We start from the raw sequence: 16,741 nt of genomic DNA, 5'->3' as shown, positions 1-16,741 counted from the left end.
GGGACCAGGGAGACCCTAGTTCAAATCCCCATTCAGCCATGAAACTAGCTGGATGACTCTGGGCCAGTCATTCTCTCTCAGCCTAACCTACTTCACAGGGTTGTTGTGAGGAGAAACCCAAGTATGTCGTACACCGCTCTGGGCTCCTTGGAGGAAGAGTGGGATATAAAATGTAAAATTAAAAAAAAATGTTTGTAGACAATCTTGGGAGTGACTAGGAATGTTTTAACAACCTTGCTTCCCATGCCCCGAGCCAGCCATTAACACTTCGTTAGAGAAGGAGATGAGCTTGTTACCTCCTATCTGTCTCTTCTGGCGAAGGTGATAAGATTGAACTAATCCGAGGTGCCAACATAGGGGGAGAGTCTTTGGCAAGTCCTTTAGAAGAATAGCACTTAACTCATGTCTACTCTGGTCCCCATATGAGAAGCAATCAGGGAGGCGAGCACAGGGATAGTCCTGCAGCAGTCTCAGGTTAAACCTGACCTAGAGCCACCTTTCCCAAGCTACGTGCCAGGTGACATAGCCCATGAGTTAGGTCATGTGAACTGAATGGTGAGCTCACGATCCTGTGAGTTCTGAAAGGCAAAAATGGAAACTACAGGCCTGTAGCTCCAAACTAGATCAAGGGGTGCTCTGGGGAGCTTCCAGACGGGCTATCTCGGTAACATTTCCTTCCTAACTGGCAGATCTGGGGTAGCACAGGCTGATCTAATCATGCATCCTTGCCTGCAAATTTTTAAGCCCCGCTAGATTGGCACATTGGCTGGGATGATACTGAGCACTGAGCATTTTCCTCTGTAGTTCTCTTGCACTTATCCTCTGAAGTCCCTGTTTCTTCTCCTAAGGAGTCGTATCTCCCTCCTTTGCCCCCAAAAGGCATACAGGATTACCCACTGAGGTCATAACCACTGTAGCAATGTAGCCAGTTTCATGCTGGCATGAGGTAATTATTAACAGTGGATAGAAATTAGGAGAGCCATGAGAATGGTTACCATGCACCTTGGAAGCATCCCTCTTTTGTTCCCAAAGTACAAACAGGAAGAATGGAGAATGCTTGGCAAAATGTACAAATCACAGGAGTGATTGCTAAACAACAAGGCAGCCCCATTCCATCTGGTAGGACTAAATACCACCAAGGCAACAAGAAGTTAACCAAGTTTCAAGAAGGCAGCAGGTCATGGGGGTGGCAAGGAGCCATCTACTTGGACTGGTCTTCCTTGGTCAATTGTCCCTGGCCAACTCTGTTTGGAACACGTTCTCTGAGAGGTATATTTACAGTAGATTATACTTTCTAATATAAATGATGGAAATAATTTACTATCCATGAAATCCTGATATTATAGTCACATATATTGTGTGCCCTGGTGCACCCTGGGAAACTATCTAAAGATGGTCACTTAACTGTTTTATATGGCCAACCGTGGTTCAGCAGGAAATCAATGGAATCATATTGCCTCTGGCAATGCTTGGAGAGTTTGCCTTGTACAAACAGTTCTCCAAGGCTTGAGATATTCACACACACACACACACACACACACACCCCTAATTTCATGATCCTTAAGCTGCTTCTGTGCTATGCCTGAACTGGACCATTATCAGGCCATTCATATGTAGTCATGATGGAAAAGAGGAAACATGAGCAGAAGGGAGACATCATATACTTGCAAAATAACTGAATTGCAGATACAAGGTGCAAAAGGAAGGATCTCTGTCCTGAGGAACTTATTTTATTTATTTATTTATTCATTCATTCATTCATTCATTCATTCATTCATTCAATTTATACCCCACCCAAACTTGCGTCTCTGGGTGGCTAACAACAATTAAAACACATAAAAAGTTAAAACAGTTAAACATATAACACATATAAAAGTTAAAACAATACAATAATTTAAAAACCATAAAATTAACAAACAGTATTTTTAAATTAAAAACCTGAGATGGCTTGGGTAAAAAAAAGCGTTTTCAATTTAAAAAAAAAAATAGCCAGAGATGGGGAGGGTCGTAACTCAGCAGGGCGCGCATTCCACAATCTCGGGGCAGCAGCTGAGAAGGCCCGCCTCTGTGTGACCACCAAATGAGTTGGTGGCAACTGGAGATGGACCTCCTCAGATGACCTCAATGGGCGGTGGGGCTCATAGCGAAGAAGACGCTCTCTTAAATACCCAGGACCTAAGCCGTTTAGGGCTTTATAAGTTATAACAAGCACTTTGTATTTTGCCCGGAAACCTGGAACTTACCATCTAACATTCAATACAGGGGGATGCCACAGAAGGAGATGGAGGCAGGGGTCAATTTTTAGCTTGTAAACTCCTTGGGGCAGGGAACTGTGCTTTGTTCTTTGTAGAGCACCATGCACATTGATAGTGCTGTGCACACTAACAAGAATATCACGCCAAGAATAATCACAACTCTCCTTGTTGACATTTCACCATGATGGGGAGGGGCAGAAATGAATAGTTGTACACTGGCTGACAAGAGGTACAAAGGACACTCAAAAATAGGTGTGTGAACCAGACATGAAACAACCTCCTTATTTGACTGTATGACAAGTGAAACTGGCTTCATTTTTACAACACCTACTATTGTATTTATCCGAATCCAAGACTAGGTTTCCCCCAAGTTCTTTGATATTAGAAATTTGTGGCGGGGGGGGGGGTGTTCATCTTAAATTCAGAGATCCTTTTGGGTAAATACAGGTATAACTGTATTTCTGTGTGCCAAGCTTCTGTTAAAGACACAAGAACAGGACCAGAAAGTAACCCTAGCTGTTGATAAGTTAGGGTCAAAGTTCACCATATGCCAGTCCTTGGTCTCAGTATTTGACAGACTTTATCTCAGCTGCCACCAGCTGTTTTCCCTCTGGGTGAATCACACTCCATGACTCACACACACAAAGAAAGCACTGGACAGATTACTCAGTTGTATATTCTAAGCTTTGACCTTCTAAAAAGAGATTTTCCTGCTGAATGCATTTAACCTGTGAGGTCCCTTAATACATTAGAGGAGTTATGCAAACTAAGAAGTTCAATGGTTTAGAGAAAAGGTGGAATACATGCTTTATTTGTCTGCATCCCTCCCTATCCTGGAGACTCAGGGTGAGTAACACATAAAACATAAGCTATCCTCTTTGATTAAACACATCTCCTAATAAATATTTTATTCCTTCTTCCACGACCCTATTCTTTCCGCCTTTCCCCAAAGAGCTGTCCAGGAAGCAAGACTTATTTTCCTTCTAAGCCACAGCTAAAGGACTGATCTCAGCAGTGGAGTTACATCCAGAGGTGCACTTAGGTAATTTTGGAGCCTGAAACGAAAGGCTTTTGGAGCCCACCCCAACCCCGCTGGAGGCACCCCTCCTGCTGCAAGTTAAGCATCATCCTTTCAACAGCTTTCAAAAGTAATTTATGATGTGGCATTGGGGTCAAAAGAGGTCAGCATCCCATTGGAAATGCCCAAGCCCTTAGGCATGTTTAAAGTAGCTCTTTTAATCCCACCCAGTAAATTAAAAGCAGAATGCTTTTAATAATATTTGCAAACAGCCAAACAGATTTAGGCCACTATCATTCCAATTTACAAGAGGAGAACTGAAGCTGGGAAAATGCGACCTACACTCTGTGAATGGCACATCAGTTGCAAGTCAAAATGCCATATGTACTCTGGTTGCACAAGCACTGCAGGTACCTATTGGCTAATAACCATGCCACTGCCAAGAAGAGACCAGTAACAGACACAGGCACAAACATATACTATGTTATACTGAGAAGAGTTGTTTTTTCTCATTAATTTGCTATTATAAGTGCCAGGGTATTCTGTCCTGCACCACTCCAGGAGGAACACTTGTATACCCTTATAAAATAACATGTTAACCCTCTGCAGGATTGCTGCACACATTTACCATGTTTAAATTAAAGAAGAAGAAGGAAAGCAGCAAAGAAGCAATTCTCAACTGCAGCACTGTAAGTTCTCTTGAGATCTAACGGCACTCGCATTCAATGCATGGGCCTAAAGTTCTTCTCTAATGCTTGAAATAACTAGAATGCATCAGCAAATTATGGGATCAGCTCCAAAATCTGGGTAGGAAGGGCACCAGGAAGACTTCCCCTTCCCAGGCTCCCTTGCAAATCTAAAAAGTGTTCAAAAAGCTCTTACCACCACACACCACAGTGGGTTTCAATACCCGGGTGCTGGGTACACCAGCATGACTTAGTGAAGTCATTTCTGGTTCTGCTACCATTCCAATGGAGGAAGAGCAAGTCTCTACTGTGCCTTGACTACATATTCAGGCTCTGCACAGGTGCCGATAATGTAATGGGTAGGGATGTGCATATCAGTTTGAATTCAAACAGATTTGACTCGAATGGGTGATTCGAGTTATTCAAATTTGAATCAAACCACCCCTTAAAAGGGCAATTCAATTCAAAATGAATTTTCAAAATTTGATTTTAATTTGATTTAAGAGCCGCTTGGTTCCTTTTTTAAAACATTCAGGCCCCCTGGTTGATTTAAAAAGGTGCCAAAACAGGACTGAATAGATTTGAATTTGATTTGAATTCAAATCAAACTTTTGGACTGAATTCACATCTGATTCGATTTGAAATCAAAAGATTTTTTTGACAAAGGCACTTTGACAAATCCCAGGCACCAGGGAGCCATGGCACCTAGAACTTTGACTGTGGTACTTCGGCTAAGACTCAGAGGCTGAGTTATTTTAATAAAATCTTCATTTCTGGCTACAAGTATGTTACTTGTAAAAGAGACAAAAAGAAGCCCATTTATCCACTCCCTCACCCCACAAAATCCATCACTAAGTCTGGTAATTTTGTCAAGTGGCCATTGTCCGGCTCCTACATTTTGCAGCTGGCTTCCAGATCCAAAGAAAGTTTATCACAGCCTGTTCTAAGTCCTCTTCCCAAGCTCTTCTCCATACATCCAATCAACACATAGAGGGATGCAGATCACATTGGCTAACCTATCTCTTGACCAGCATGCATCTGCTATCGTTCTTCCTTGATTTCCACCTGTTGGGTAGAACATAAAAGCAGGCCCTACTTGGAGCCAGTATGCACAATTGCAAAACCTGGCACAACCATAGTTCCCGATTGCACTTCCAGTGATATGTATGTACAGCTGTATACTTAAGGACCCATCTGTACGTTCCACCCAACCAATGCTCAGTGGTTAGTGAGAGGACCTGCAGCTGGGGAAAGGCTAGGTGGTGCAATCTTGCAACCCTCCATGTGTTAATTGAACATGTGGCGTAAGAGCATAAGAAGAAAGCCAAAAGAAACAACTGGGAGCTGGGCTGCTCTTAAGAGGACAGTGCACAATTCATTAACTGTGCCTGAATACAACATGATAGTGGCTATGGTTGTGCTTTATTAGGCTGGGGCTAAGGCTAGTACAACTATATGGATCTGCCCTGCTAAATGCTCACGCATCAGTAAGGGATAATTTGGACCCTGGAATATCAAACTAGGCTTCCACTGGATATCTGGAAAAATAATTATGGCAAATCTGATTTATTTTCTGGATTGCAACCAGTAAAGTCCATCCATCAATAAGAAGGACAAGTGCTATGCATTCCTGGCCCCCTCTTACAGCTGGAAGGGTAACATCTGTTGTTGTTTTTCCATTATCCGGACAATTTCTTGATCAGTCAGGAACATTCTCAGCAGAGTCCTTTAACTCTTGGAACTTTTAGCAGGCAGCCTTGAGAATGATGCAGCACCACATTGGGGCAGTAGCTCCTCACACTTGTTTCAAAGAGCGGCCAAAACCTGTGTACTACACAGCGCCTTTGTTTGATTTCCTGGGTTGGAATCCTTTTTACATATTAGTTACATGTATATAAGGCTCTGTGGGTTTCAACAGAATTCCTGCATGCATTACTGTGTAAGTATAAGACAGTAATTAGCAAGGAGCTACAACATCTTTTTACAAAACAAAGCAAACGCAAACTTAGCTGGGCTGTAAGGCCTCAAGGAGGAGCCTAATCTTGAAAGCCTGTTCACTGCTTTGCATCATTTCAGCAGGCCACAATAAAAATATGGCTCTGCTGTGGATTTTGGATTTTCTGCTAATGGACCAACATGGCTATCTATGCTAAAGTACAAGAATAAATGGAAGGGGGTGACTTTGCATTTCAACGAAAGCAAGACATTTGCACATTTCTTTTAAACAAGTTTCAAACAAGAACAAGTTTATCTCCACCCTCTCACTGAAGAATATCTAGGATCCTTAAACAGCAGGCATGACTGAGACGGATATAAAGCGGATATGTCTGTACTATAGGGCCAGTGCAAACAATACATCATCAGAGCAGTCCCATCTGACCAGCAATTAGGTTCTTTGCATTCTGTGTCAACACCCCTCACACCAGCAATTATCCAAAGTGGAATGGCATGTCAGGAGGGGAAGCAGTAGATGCAGGCTCACATCCTCAACTGTAGGGATGTGCACGGAACCACGGAGGCGTGGTCCGGCACTGGGGGGAGTGTGGCTCTAAGGGCGGGGGGGTAGGAATTGCCCCTCCCGCCGCTCTTCCCCCTCCGGTGCTTGACTTTGCCGCAAAGTTTTTGGGGCAGCAGAGTTCCTCCCTGCCACCCCTGCCCCCATCGTTGTCTGCATCCTCTGTAACAAGTAGAAGTTGGTGCTATGCATGCACCCGTCGTGGCGCGCACGCACCGCATACGTCACACAACATGATCGGCTGCCCCAAAAACTTTGCAGCAAAGTCGAGCGCCGGAGGGAGAAGAGTGGTGGGAGGAGTAAGTACTACCCCCCCCGCCCTTAAAGCCACACACACCCCGCCGCCGGACCACCGGACCGGCCAAAGTCCGAACTGTTCTGGAGGCCTCTTGCATGGCCTCGGACCGGTTCGGGCACACTCCTACTTAACTGCATAGTGAGCAGGACTGGTCAGATGTATAATCCACACTGGCCCATAGATCCAGCCTTAAAGCTGCAATTCTGTGCACACTTACTTGGTTCCAATGGATGCAGCTACTTCTGAGCAAAAACATAAAATAAGACTGGACCTCAAAACGGGATTCTCCTGCTGCCCTGCTATTACCATTTTGGATTCTCCCAGCATTACTTTTCCATTGGTATAGTTTAGGGTATTATCCAGCCCAAGCAAAGCATGTTTCAGTCCCATTTATTTGTTGCAGGTTGATTTCAACACTCAACGCATACATCCCCTCTGGAAATTAGTTACCAGTGTTGTGGAAGAACTTGTAAACAAACAGGAGTAGACTTCAAATCCATATGGGATTTGAGCAGCAGCCAACAGACAGATTTCAAAACATGGGAAACCTGATCTAACTGACCTAGCTCTGGCCAGAAACTGAACAGCTGGTACTTAGTAGTAGTGGGCGTCTTTATACAGCACAATCTTGAAAAGTTCTAACATTATAATACACAACAAAGAGTTCTCTCCACAGGGTCTTTATTGGACCAACACTTGGGAGGTGGCAAAGATGAACTGTTACCTCTTTAACAGGGATTGAGCCTCCGACGACAGACAGATGACATTCTTCCCATGTAGTAACCCAGTCCCCAACCAGTGACGTTGTCTTTTTTTAACTTGCCGACAGTGCAATCTCTAACAGGACTGGGAAAATATTTACACACTGAAGTGAGGGCATTTGATTTCAAGAAGTCTGGTTAAGCAGTTGCCTGGTATTTTGCTTAACCCTGGTCAGTGGAAATCCAAATAAAATCCATCAACCATTTTTGCTTTGTCTACTCCACCTGCGCTGGGGAAAGTGAAAAGGTATTCTGTAGCTTCACCAAAGAAACTTCTGAATTTGTTTGGGAAAATGTGACCTTGTAGCATATACAAATTAAAATGGGTCCAGGTGATCTCCTTGCAGCTCATTCTTCTCTTCTATTTATCATGGGGAGAGCAACTGGCCCTATCCAACCCCAGCACAACATTCTTCCAGTAGCTGTTGCTGGTGTCTGCCTTATGTTTCTTTTTAGATTGTGAGCCCTTGGGGGACAGGGAACCATCTTATTTATTATTTATTTTTCTATGTAAACCACTTTGGAAACCTCTGTTGAAAAGCAGTATATAAATAGTAGTAGTAGTTCAGCACCAAATACATAATGGTTGGGAGGAGAGATACACAGGCCCTTGTCCTTGCAACTTGCATCAAGCTGTTTCTTTTTCTTTCAAAATGAGAATTATTGACCTTAGTAATCTGACCCCTTTGGCCCTGCTAAGAATGGAGTCGTGCCAGGCTCCAGAGCACAAATTCCTCACTAGATAGATTTTGAAAATACATCGTTGAGAAAATGCAGGGAGAGAATCACTGAATAGCCAGTGCACCTTGTTCTCAGCAGTTCCTTGAAGCATCCAGTCTCGACCACTTTCTAGCTAGCTCTCTCCCTGCTAACAGAGCAAAGAGGCACTTTTAAAAAGTGGTGATTCTCTTTATTTAGCAGGAGGAGAGCAACTGGCCCTATCCATCCCCGGCACATCATTCCTCCAGTGGCTATTGCTGGTGTCTATCTAGATTGTGAGCCCTTTGGGGACAGGGAGCCATCTTATTTATTTATTTATTTATATCTGTGTAAACTGCTTTGGGGGCTTTTGTTGAAAAGCGGTATAAATTTGTTGTATTCGTATTCTCTACACCTGCCTCACTGTCATGGCGCTCAACTCCACCCTATAGTCACCCAAAACAGGAACAGACGTCTACCGCACTAGTCTCGCTGCTGGAGGGGAGGAGTTTGACTAACCCCAGTTATAACAGAGCCAGAGTGAGCAGTAAAGATTGAGCCCATTAAAGGTTAGCTTGAGACATTTAAGATTCAAAAGCAGGTAAGCTTTATTCAGGAAGCTATATACTTTGATAGAAAGCCTGTGTACCTGGGCTTTCTGTCTTCATAGTATAGAGAGAGATAAAGAGAGAAAGAAGCTACATGGCTAATGGAGTCTCCAGTAGAGAGAGTAAAGAGAAGTCTAGGAGCAAGAAAGGCAGAGCAATAGGCCCTGAGAATTTTCTGTGTCTACCAATCACAGAAAGCCAGAGCAGAGACAGAAAGACAACAAGAGGGAAATAAAGAGAAAGACCCTTCCTTGCTGACACTACTCCTAATGCCCCTAGTGATCACTGGGATAGAAGGTGCTCAGAGTCAATGCTGCTGGAGTTTCATCTCCAACACAAGCCACATACTATGAGCAACAACAACTAACTTCAAAAAGTGTGGCCATTTGGATGATGCACAGTTGTGGCTGATCATATCGCAGACACAATAAGCAATTCCACATTGCATCTGAATACCTGATTGCTTTGCCCATTGTGGCCAAGTGGTTAGCGAGAATGTGAAGCAAGAATCCTGCCCCCAATAGACCTTGATCCCCTTCACATACACCCAAACACTAGTGTGAGTACCAGTTCCCTGTGGGACAATCTATGAACAAATCAATCATATGGAAGGATAACTGCATGGATGTTTCCTACCTGATTGTTGTCTTGGGAAAGGCTCATGTGACTTGCCCAGCTCATCTTGTTGCTTTCCTAGTTGACTCTCCCCAAAAGCATAAGAATGTACCATGGAGACATGGCTCCTATATGGTTGTGAGTCCTTTCAATTGTGTAGAGTTGGAGTTAATTTTAGTAGGGATGTGCAAATCGATTCAAATTCAAATCGATTCAATTCAAATCTGGTTTATTAAAGTGACTCACATTCGAACCAAATCACCCCTTAAAAGGGCAATTCGATTTGAACTGAATTTTTGAAATTCAAATCAAATTTGATTTGAGAGCCATATGGCACCTTTTAGTTCAGGCCCCCGATTGGTTAAAAAAAGCACCAAAATCAGGTTGAATCCATTCAAAATTGAATCAAATTTTTGGACCAGACACACATTTGATTCGGATGCAAAATGAATTTTCGGAATTCAACTCAAATTCACTACAAATTGAAAAATTCATTTTGTGCACATCTCTATATTTTAGCCATTATTAAGTATCCTGCTTGTGAGGAAGAATGCATAGTAGTACAATCTCCCAAGCTAACTTACTGCATTCATTTAAACTAGTATCTGCCAATTTCTGGCACCTCAGCATGTGTAAAAATATACGCATTTTTATCTTGACGAATTCTTCCTAGACTGTAACGCTTGCCAGGATGCCTTGCACTTTCATTAGTGAGTCAGAACCATTCACAGCTGGTTCAATTTTAGGAACTTGACCAAAGTAGCATCTAGTTAACAGTTCCAAATGTATGGTGTCTTTTATATTAAAAAGAATCGGGGCAACAGCTCTGTTAAGTGAATGTTCAGGGCTGTTAGAATTTCAATTTGCACACTGCAATGCTTTTGAAATACAGGTGGCCCTCATTCGCAGTTTTTGTTTTGTTCTTGCCTATAGGTTTTGTTCTTGCCTATAGGTGTGAATAAAGAAACCACAAATAAAAAAAAACCCGGGGATAAAAATGTGGAGAGGAGGCAGAAATAAGAGAAATAAAGTACTGTGCCTTGCAACCCAGGTTTCCAGCTCTTTGATATGAAGATTTAACTTTTAAGAGTACAGAGCAGCATAGGGAGATGTGTGTAGAGCAGAGCTAACATACTGTACTCTGAATTTCTGACAGCAATGCCCCCTGCCAAACCCCCAATTCCTCTGATTTTCCACGAAAAATCAAGGGATTTTTTTTTAAAGCCACAAAAGGGCTCTGCACTGCAAAATGGTGGCCAGAAATGACATTGGAAGTCCTTTCTGGGTCATTTCCAACCACTCAAAAATAGACTAATTTTAGCCTATTTTTATAAAGTGGATAAAACAACCAGGTCTCCAAGACCTGTCCACAGATATGCAAAATCGCATTTGTTGAAACCATGGGTACCAAGGGCCACCTGTAACAATACATTACTTCCTTCAGTGTTAACAGAGGTTTGCAACTTTCATATCCAGCACAAGAAATTTCCACATTCCTCCTGCAGCTGCTAAGATGATAGTTATATTGTGATATCCACATTTTATTTATTGTTATTATTAAGTTGATGGCTGCTGTGTTTTCCTTCTTACTCAGTCTCATGGAGATTCCAACCAATGAGGGACCACATAATGAATGGGATGACATCACAATGCTCTGTAACCAATTGGATTTGGCTATGTTATTTTCTCACTGATAGCAGGTGAACTCAATGGATGGGCAAACAAACTGTAAATGGAACTATAGTTCCATACAGTTCCCCTCCTTTCTTGGGGGGAGGGTCCAGAAGGTGGTGCTGGGGGACTACTGCTTGGCCCCGTGGCCACTGGCCTGTGGGGTCCCGCAGGGTTTGATTTTGTACCCCATGCTGTTTAATATCTACATGAAGCCTCTAGGAGAGGTCATCTGGAGACTTGGACTGAGTTGTCAGCAATAAGCGGATGACACTCAGCTCTATCTCTCCTTGTCACCGGATCTTAGGGAGGCAGTGGATGTCCTGAATCAGGGATTGGAGGCCGTGATGGGCTGGATGTGGGCTTATAAACTGAGATTGAATCCAGACAAGATGGACGTGATGTTGGTCAGTAGGAGAGCCAATTGGGATGAGGAGATTTTACTGGTTCTGGATGGGGTTGCACTCCCCTGAAGGAGCAGTAGTACTTGGGGGTACTACTGGACCTGGCTCTGCTTTTGGAAGCTCAGGTGGAGGCGGTGGCCAGGGTTGCCTTTGCACAGCTTCGGCTAGTGTACCAGCTGCGTCCCTTTCTCGAGAAGGCAGATCTGGCCACAGTTACTCATGCCTTAGTCACATCACAGCTGGATTACTGCAATGCGCTCTACGTGGGGCTGCCCTTGAAGAATATCCAGAAACTGCAGCTTGTACAAAATGTAGCAGCTAGGGTTCTATCTGGAGCTGCCCGGTGTGATCACATCACACCTATTTTGAAAGAGCTGCACAGGTTACCAGTGTGTTTCCGGGTCCAATTCAAGGTGCTGGTTTTGACCTTTAAAGCCCTTAACAGTTTGGGCCTGGGATACCTGAGGGACCGCCTGCTCCCAAGGGTTTCTGCCAGCTTGACGAGATCATCTGAGGGGGCTCTGCTCCGGGTGCTGACAATGAGGGAGGCTCGGTTGTCATGCACTTGGGACAGGGCCTTCTCTGTTGCTGTCCCCAGGCTTTGGAATGCTCTCCCAATGGCCATTCGCTCCTCAGATTCCGTCACAGTTTTTAGGAAGCTGGTTAAATCTTGGCTTTTTATCCAGGCCTTTACATGATTGTTTTACTGCTGCTTCTTTGTGTTTTTATTCATGTATAGTTTTTGTATTTGTATATTGTATATTTTAATATCAGATTGTTTTTATATTTTTAGCTAAATTACTTTTAATTCATTTTTATTATGTGTTTTAACTTTTGTAAACCGCCTTGTGATTGTTTTTAATGAAAGGCGGTATATAAATCTAACAATAAATTTAAAAAACCCCAAAAATAGTTTGGTCTCAGGTGCTTCACACACACACACCCTTTAAACAGCAGGTTAGGGGAGATGGTCTTAGGGTTTGGCGTATAGCTATAATTGAACATGGTGGGAGTCAAATGGTTCTGAGCCCCTGAGGAAGAGGGAGTCTGTCAGCTAAGCTTATTCTTGGCTCTTCCCTTCCCACCTCTCAAAGAAGCTGGGGAGTTGGGGGTGGGGCAGGGGGTTATTTCACTTTTTGTCTCAGGGCCTACACCAACCTTGCAACATCTCTGAGTATAGGGCAGGGATGGGCAACCATTTTTTCCTGAACTACCACTGAGCCATTCCTGAAGTGGCTCAGTTTGGAAGTAGCTTTTGAGAATACAAGGCTCAGACCAAGGGAGGAAGCAAACTTTCATTTTATTTCCCAAGGCAAGCAAGCAAGCAAATAAATAAATTAACAGGGAAACATGGGGGGGGGGAGAAGGAGGCACTTCACACAATTACCATGAAGTGCCTCGATGAGGTCTGAAGGGAGAGTGGGCTTAGCCCACTCTCCCCACAGACGATCATGCCCGGAGCCCTGGGTGGCTGGATTGGCCACCCACATGACTACCAGCTCTGTCACAGAGCCGGTGGTGGTTGTGGGGATAGGGGGCTGCCCAGCCCCCGGATGTCCTAGGATGCCCCGCGTGAGTGTGCAGGGCATTCTGGGGACACCCCCAAGCCTGGGAAGCTGCTTGCAGCTTCCCAGCTGGAGGTCTACTCATGTATTGCCATGCACTGCTGCGGTACACAAGCAATAAAATGAAGTCAGTGGAGCTCTCGCTCCATTAACCTCATTTAAGGGGAGGGTGAATTAGGTGGGCTAGCCGCCTGGGAACCCCCGGGCTCACCCGCATGCCCAGTGCTTCCCACGATTGGTAGAAAGCAGGCTAGGCTCCCTTAGGCCGCTTTCTACTGATCGTGGGAATCGCTTCAAGGTAAGTTTTAGGGCTAGTTGTTTCTAGGATTTGATTTCTGGCTGGCTGGGGGTTTGTTTTCGACAGGACAGTTTCAGTTTCAGATTCAGTTGTGCCTAGAGAGACACTGGGTGAGGATTAGCTGCAGGTGAGCCACACAGCTTCTGGAGAGGGGGCACATTCCTGAGGTGGCTCAGTTTGAAAGAAGCTCTTGAGAAGACAAGGCTCAGAGCAGGGGAACTTTGCTACTCAGAACTTTGTGAACAGGAGTTTGCTAGCAGATATCAAAGGAGTTTTACATGGAGTTTAGCAAGGAAGTGTGTGGGGAGGCATACAAGGGGTCCTCCTTTATCACAAAATAGAGACCCAGCATAAGGAAAGGGTGGGTATTACCCCAATTTGCAATGGTAAACCCCTCTTGTATTCTACCAAAGAAAATCACAGGGCTCTGTGGGTGCCAGGAGTCGAAATCAACTTGACGGCACACTTTTAGCCCACTTTAATAATTTTCTTGGAGGACAGAGATTAAAACCTTTACTCAGTTGACAACTGCAGCTAAGACCTAACTGTCAAGTAAAAAAGTTCTATATATCCTAAATAGCCAATAAAACCAGATATGAAGGTAGAATGCCAGCAGGGGACGAGGTGCTTACCAGTGTATTGCACCAAGTCTTACATGTATGACTATCTACCTGAGGGGCAGAAGTCGTTGGTGTTCACTTGGTGCAAATAACTCCTGGCTTCAGGGAACACGTTCATTCCCTCAAAGCCAAGGTGGCTGACCTGGAGAAGCTCAGGGAGGCAGAGAGCTAAGTGGATGAGACACTGAGTCAGGGATGTGATAGAGGCAGCCCACTTGCAGGCTGACAGCTTCTCTGCTGTCATGGAGGATGAAGGTCTCAGGAACGAAGGACATCAGTCAGAGGAAGAAGGGAGTCCTTCCTAAGAAGGCCCCCCTTCCAAGAGTGACATGTCCATATCCTCTCACACAGATGATACTCCTCTGGGGTTGGAGGCCTCCTAGCAAAATAAGTCTCCTGGTTTTCACTTTCAATTTTCTTTTCACCGCACTCCTCCATTTAAAGAAGTTTCCTCTTCTGAAATTCAAAGTGTCTGTGTTAGACTTCTTTGGTGATCCTCTCCTCACATGTATACTGAATTTGATCACACTATGGTCATGGTTTCCTATAGGTGCTATGACACTGACATCTCGCACCAGGTCCTGGTTGCTGCTCAGGATTAAGTCCAAGGTTGGCTTCTCTCTGGTTGGTTCCAAGACCAACTTTTCTAGGGCACAGTCATTCAGTGTATCTGGAAATGTGGCCTCTTTGTTATTACCTGACTGTGAATTTACCCAGTCTATCACCATTTTTACCGCTCTCTCTCTCCTTGATGCCCCCCTGATTAACATATGCAACTCGCAGTTACCCAGCAACTCCCAGCAACCATCAAAGACAACACTGCCATATGCTACTACTGCAGCTGGAACTGCAATGATGTAACCCTAATGACCACTAGGGGCATTGGGAGCAGAGATAGTCAATTAGGGAGGCTATTCTCAAGTGCAGTGGAAACCGAGCTAAGGCACCTCCAAGACAGGGCTATGAGAGACTCCTGCCTGCAACCTTGGAGAAGCTGCTGCCAGTTTGGGTAGAAGGCAGCTTCCTATGCTCCTATGTTCCACACCCACCATCCTGAACCAACGACAACACTGGCAAGTCTTTATTTGGTTGGCCTGACAATAAAGAATAGATCAAAACCAAACAAGCGGGAGGCAGGAGCTAGGGAGCAGGATCCTGGGGCCATATGCTTACAGAAGCATCATGATACAACACAGCAGTAAATACTCTTCTAGTGCCATCAGGGCAGGAATAATATGGATCCATCAGAGGGGAGCCTGCAAACTGTTTTCACCTGGGGCCCCCTACAAGCTAGAGATAGCCCTGCCTAAAGAGATAACTTCCCAACAGAGTTCAACTTCAGGGCAATGACTCAAAGAGACAGAGAACAGTAGGGATGGGTCCGGACCGGTCCGGAGGCCATTGTAAAGGCCTCCGGACCATCCGGACCGGTTCGGACCTGGCCGGTCCGGTCCGGGTGGAGGGGGTTCCTTTAAGGGCGGGGAGGGTTTACTTACCCCTCCCGCCGCTTTGCCCCCTCCAGCGCTCGTATTTACTGTAGAAATGCTACTGTAGAAATGCTCCTTGAAATGAAATGTAGAAATACTGTAGAAATGCTCCTTACTGCTCCTCAACGCAAAAGGCTCCGACAAGCCTTCTGCGCACGCGCACGCGGCATGCGAGCTTTACGTCTCCCCGATGCCAGAGGCCCGGTCTACCCGCCGGCAGGGGCCGAGGCCGGGTAGACCGGGCCTCCGGCATTGGGGAGACGTGAAGCTCTGGCGATCGGAGGCCCGGTCTACCTGGCAGGGGCCGGGTAGACCGGGCCCAGCAGGGGCCGAGCTCAGGTAGACCGGGCCTCCGGCGTCGGGGAGACGTAAAGCTCGTGTGCCGTGAGAGCTCTCCGGCCGCCGGAGGCCCGGTCTACCTGCCGGCAGGGGCCGAGGCCGGGTAGACTGGGCCTCCGGCGTCGGGGAGACGTGAAGCTCGCGTGCCGCGTGCGCAGAAGGCTTGTCGGAGCCTTTTGCATGGAGGAACAGTAAGGAGCATTTCTACAGTATTTCTACATTTCATTTCAAGGAGCATTTCTACAGGAGCATTTCTACAGTAAATATGAGCACTGGAGGGGGACAAGTGGTGGGAGGGGTAAGTAAACCCTCCCCGCCCTTAAAGGAACCCCCTCCACACTGCTGGACCGCAGCTGTGCGGTTCTGTGCACACCCCTAGAGAACATCATCCAGAACTGGAAGAGAATGAAAAGCAGGGATCAGGAAAGAAAGATTTCATAGAGCAAGTGCCCAACTCAGACCCTGCCTGCACTCAGCAGTGGAGATATCACCACAGAGAAGGTTTGGCTTTTGTTTTTTGTAGTGACAGAAATGCCTGCAGTCCTGAATTACCTAAGGACTGCTACTGAATGTGTTCCTTTGCTGAAGTTTTCTGCTCTGTCATGTAAGTGTTTTTGGTTTAGGCATCACAATTCTACAGACAGAGATGCTATGTCTAGGGCAGAGGTGGGCAAACAGAGAGGCAGGTCTCACAATCAAGGAGACCTGCCTCAGGAAGGTTAGTGGGGAGAACAAGCTTAGCCCACTCTCCCCGCACATGAGCAGACAGTCTGCTCCGGGCAGCCAAAGCAGCCACCCACATGACTGCCGGCTCCATTACAGAGCCGGCAGGGGCTGGGAAGATCGGGGGCTGTGTGGCCCCCGGAAGTTCCAGCATGCCCTGCGCAAGCATGCAGGGCATG

This window comes from Hemicordylus capensis, chromosome 3, assembly GCF_027244095.1.
Source record: "Hemicordylus capensis ecotype Gifberg chromosome 3, rHemCap1.1.pri, whole genome shotgun sequence".
Lineage (NCBI taxonomy): Eukaryota > Metazoa > Chordata > Lepidosauria > Squamata > Cordylidae > Hemicordylus > Hemicordylus capensis.
Note: the sequence above shows the minus strand (reverse complement) of the source record.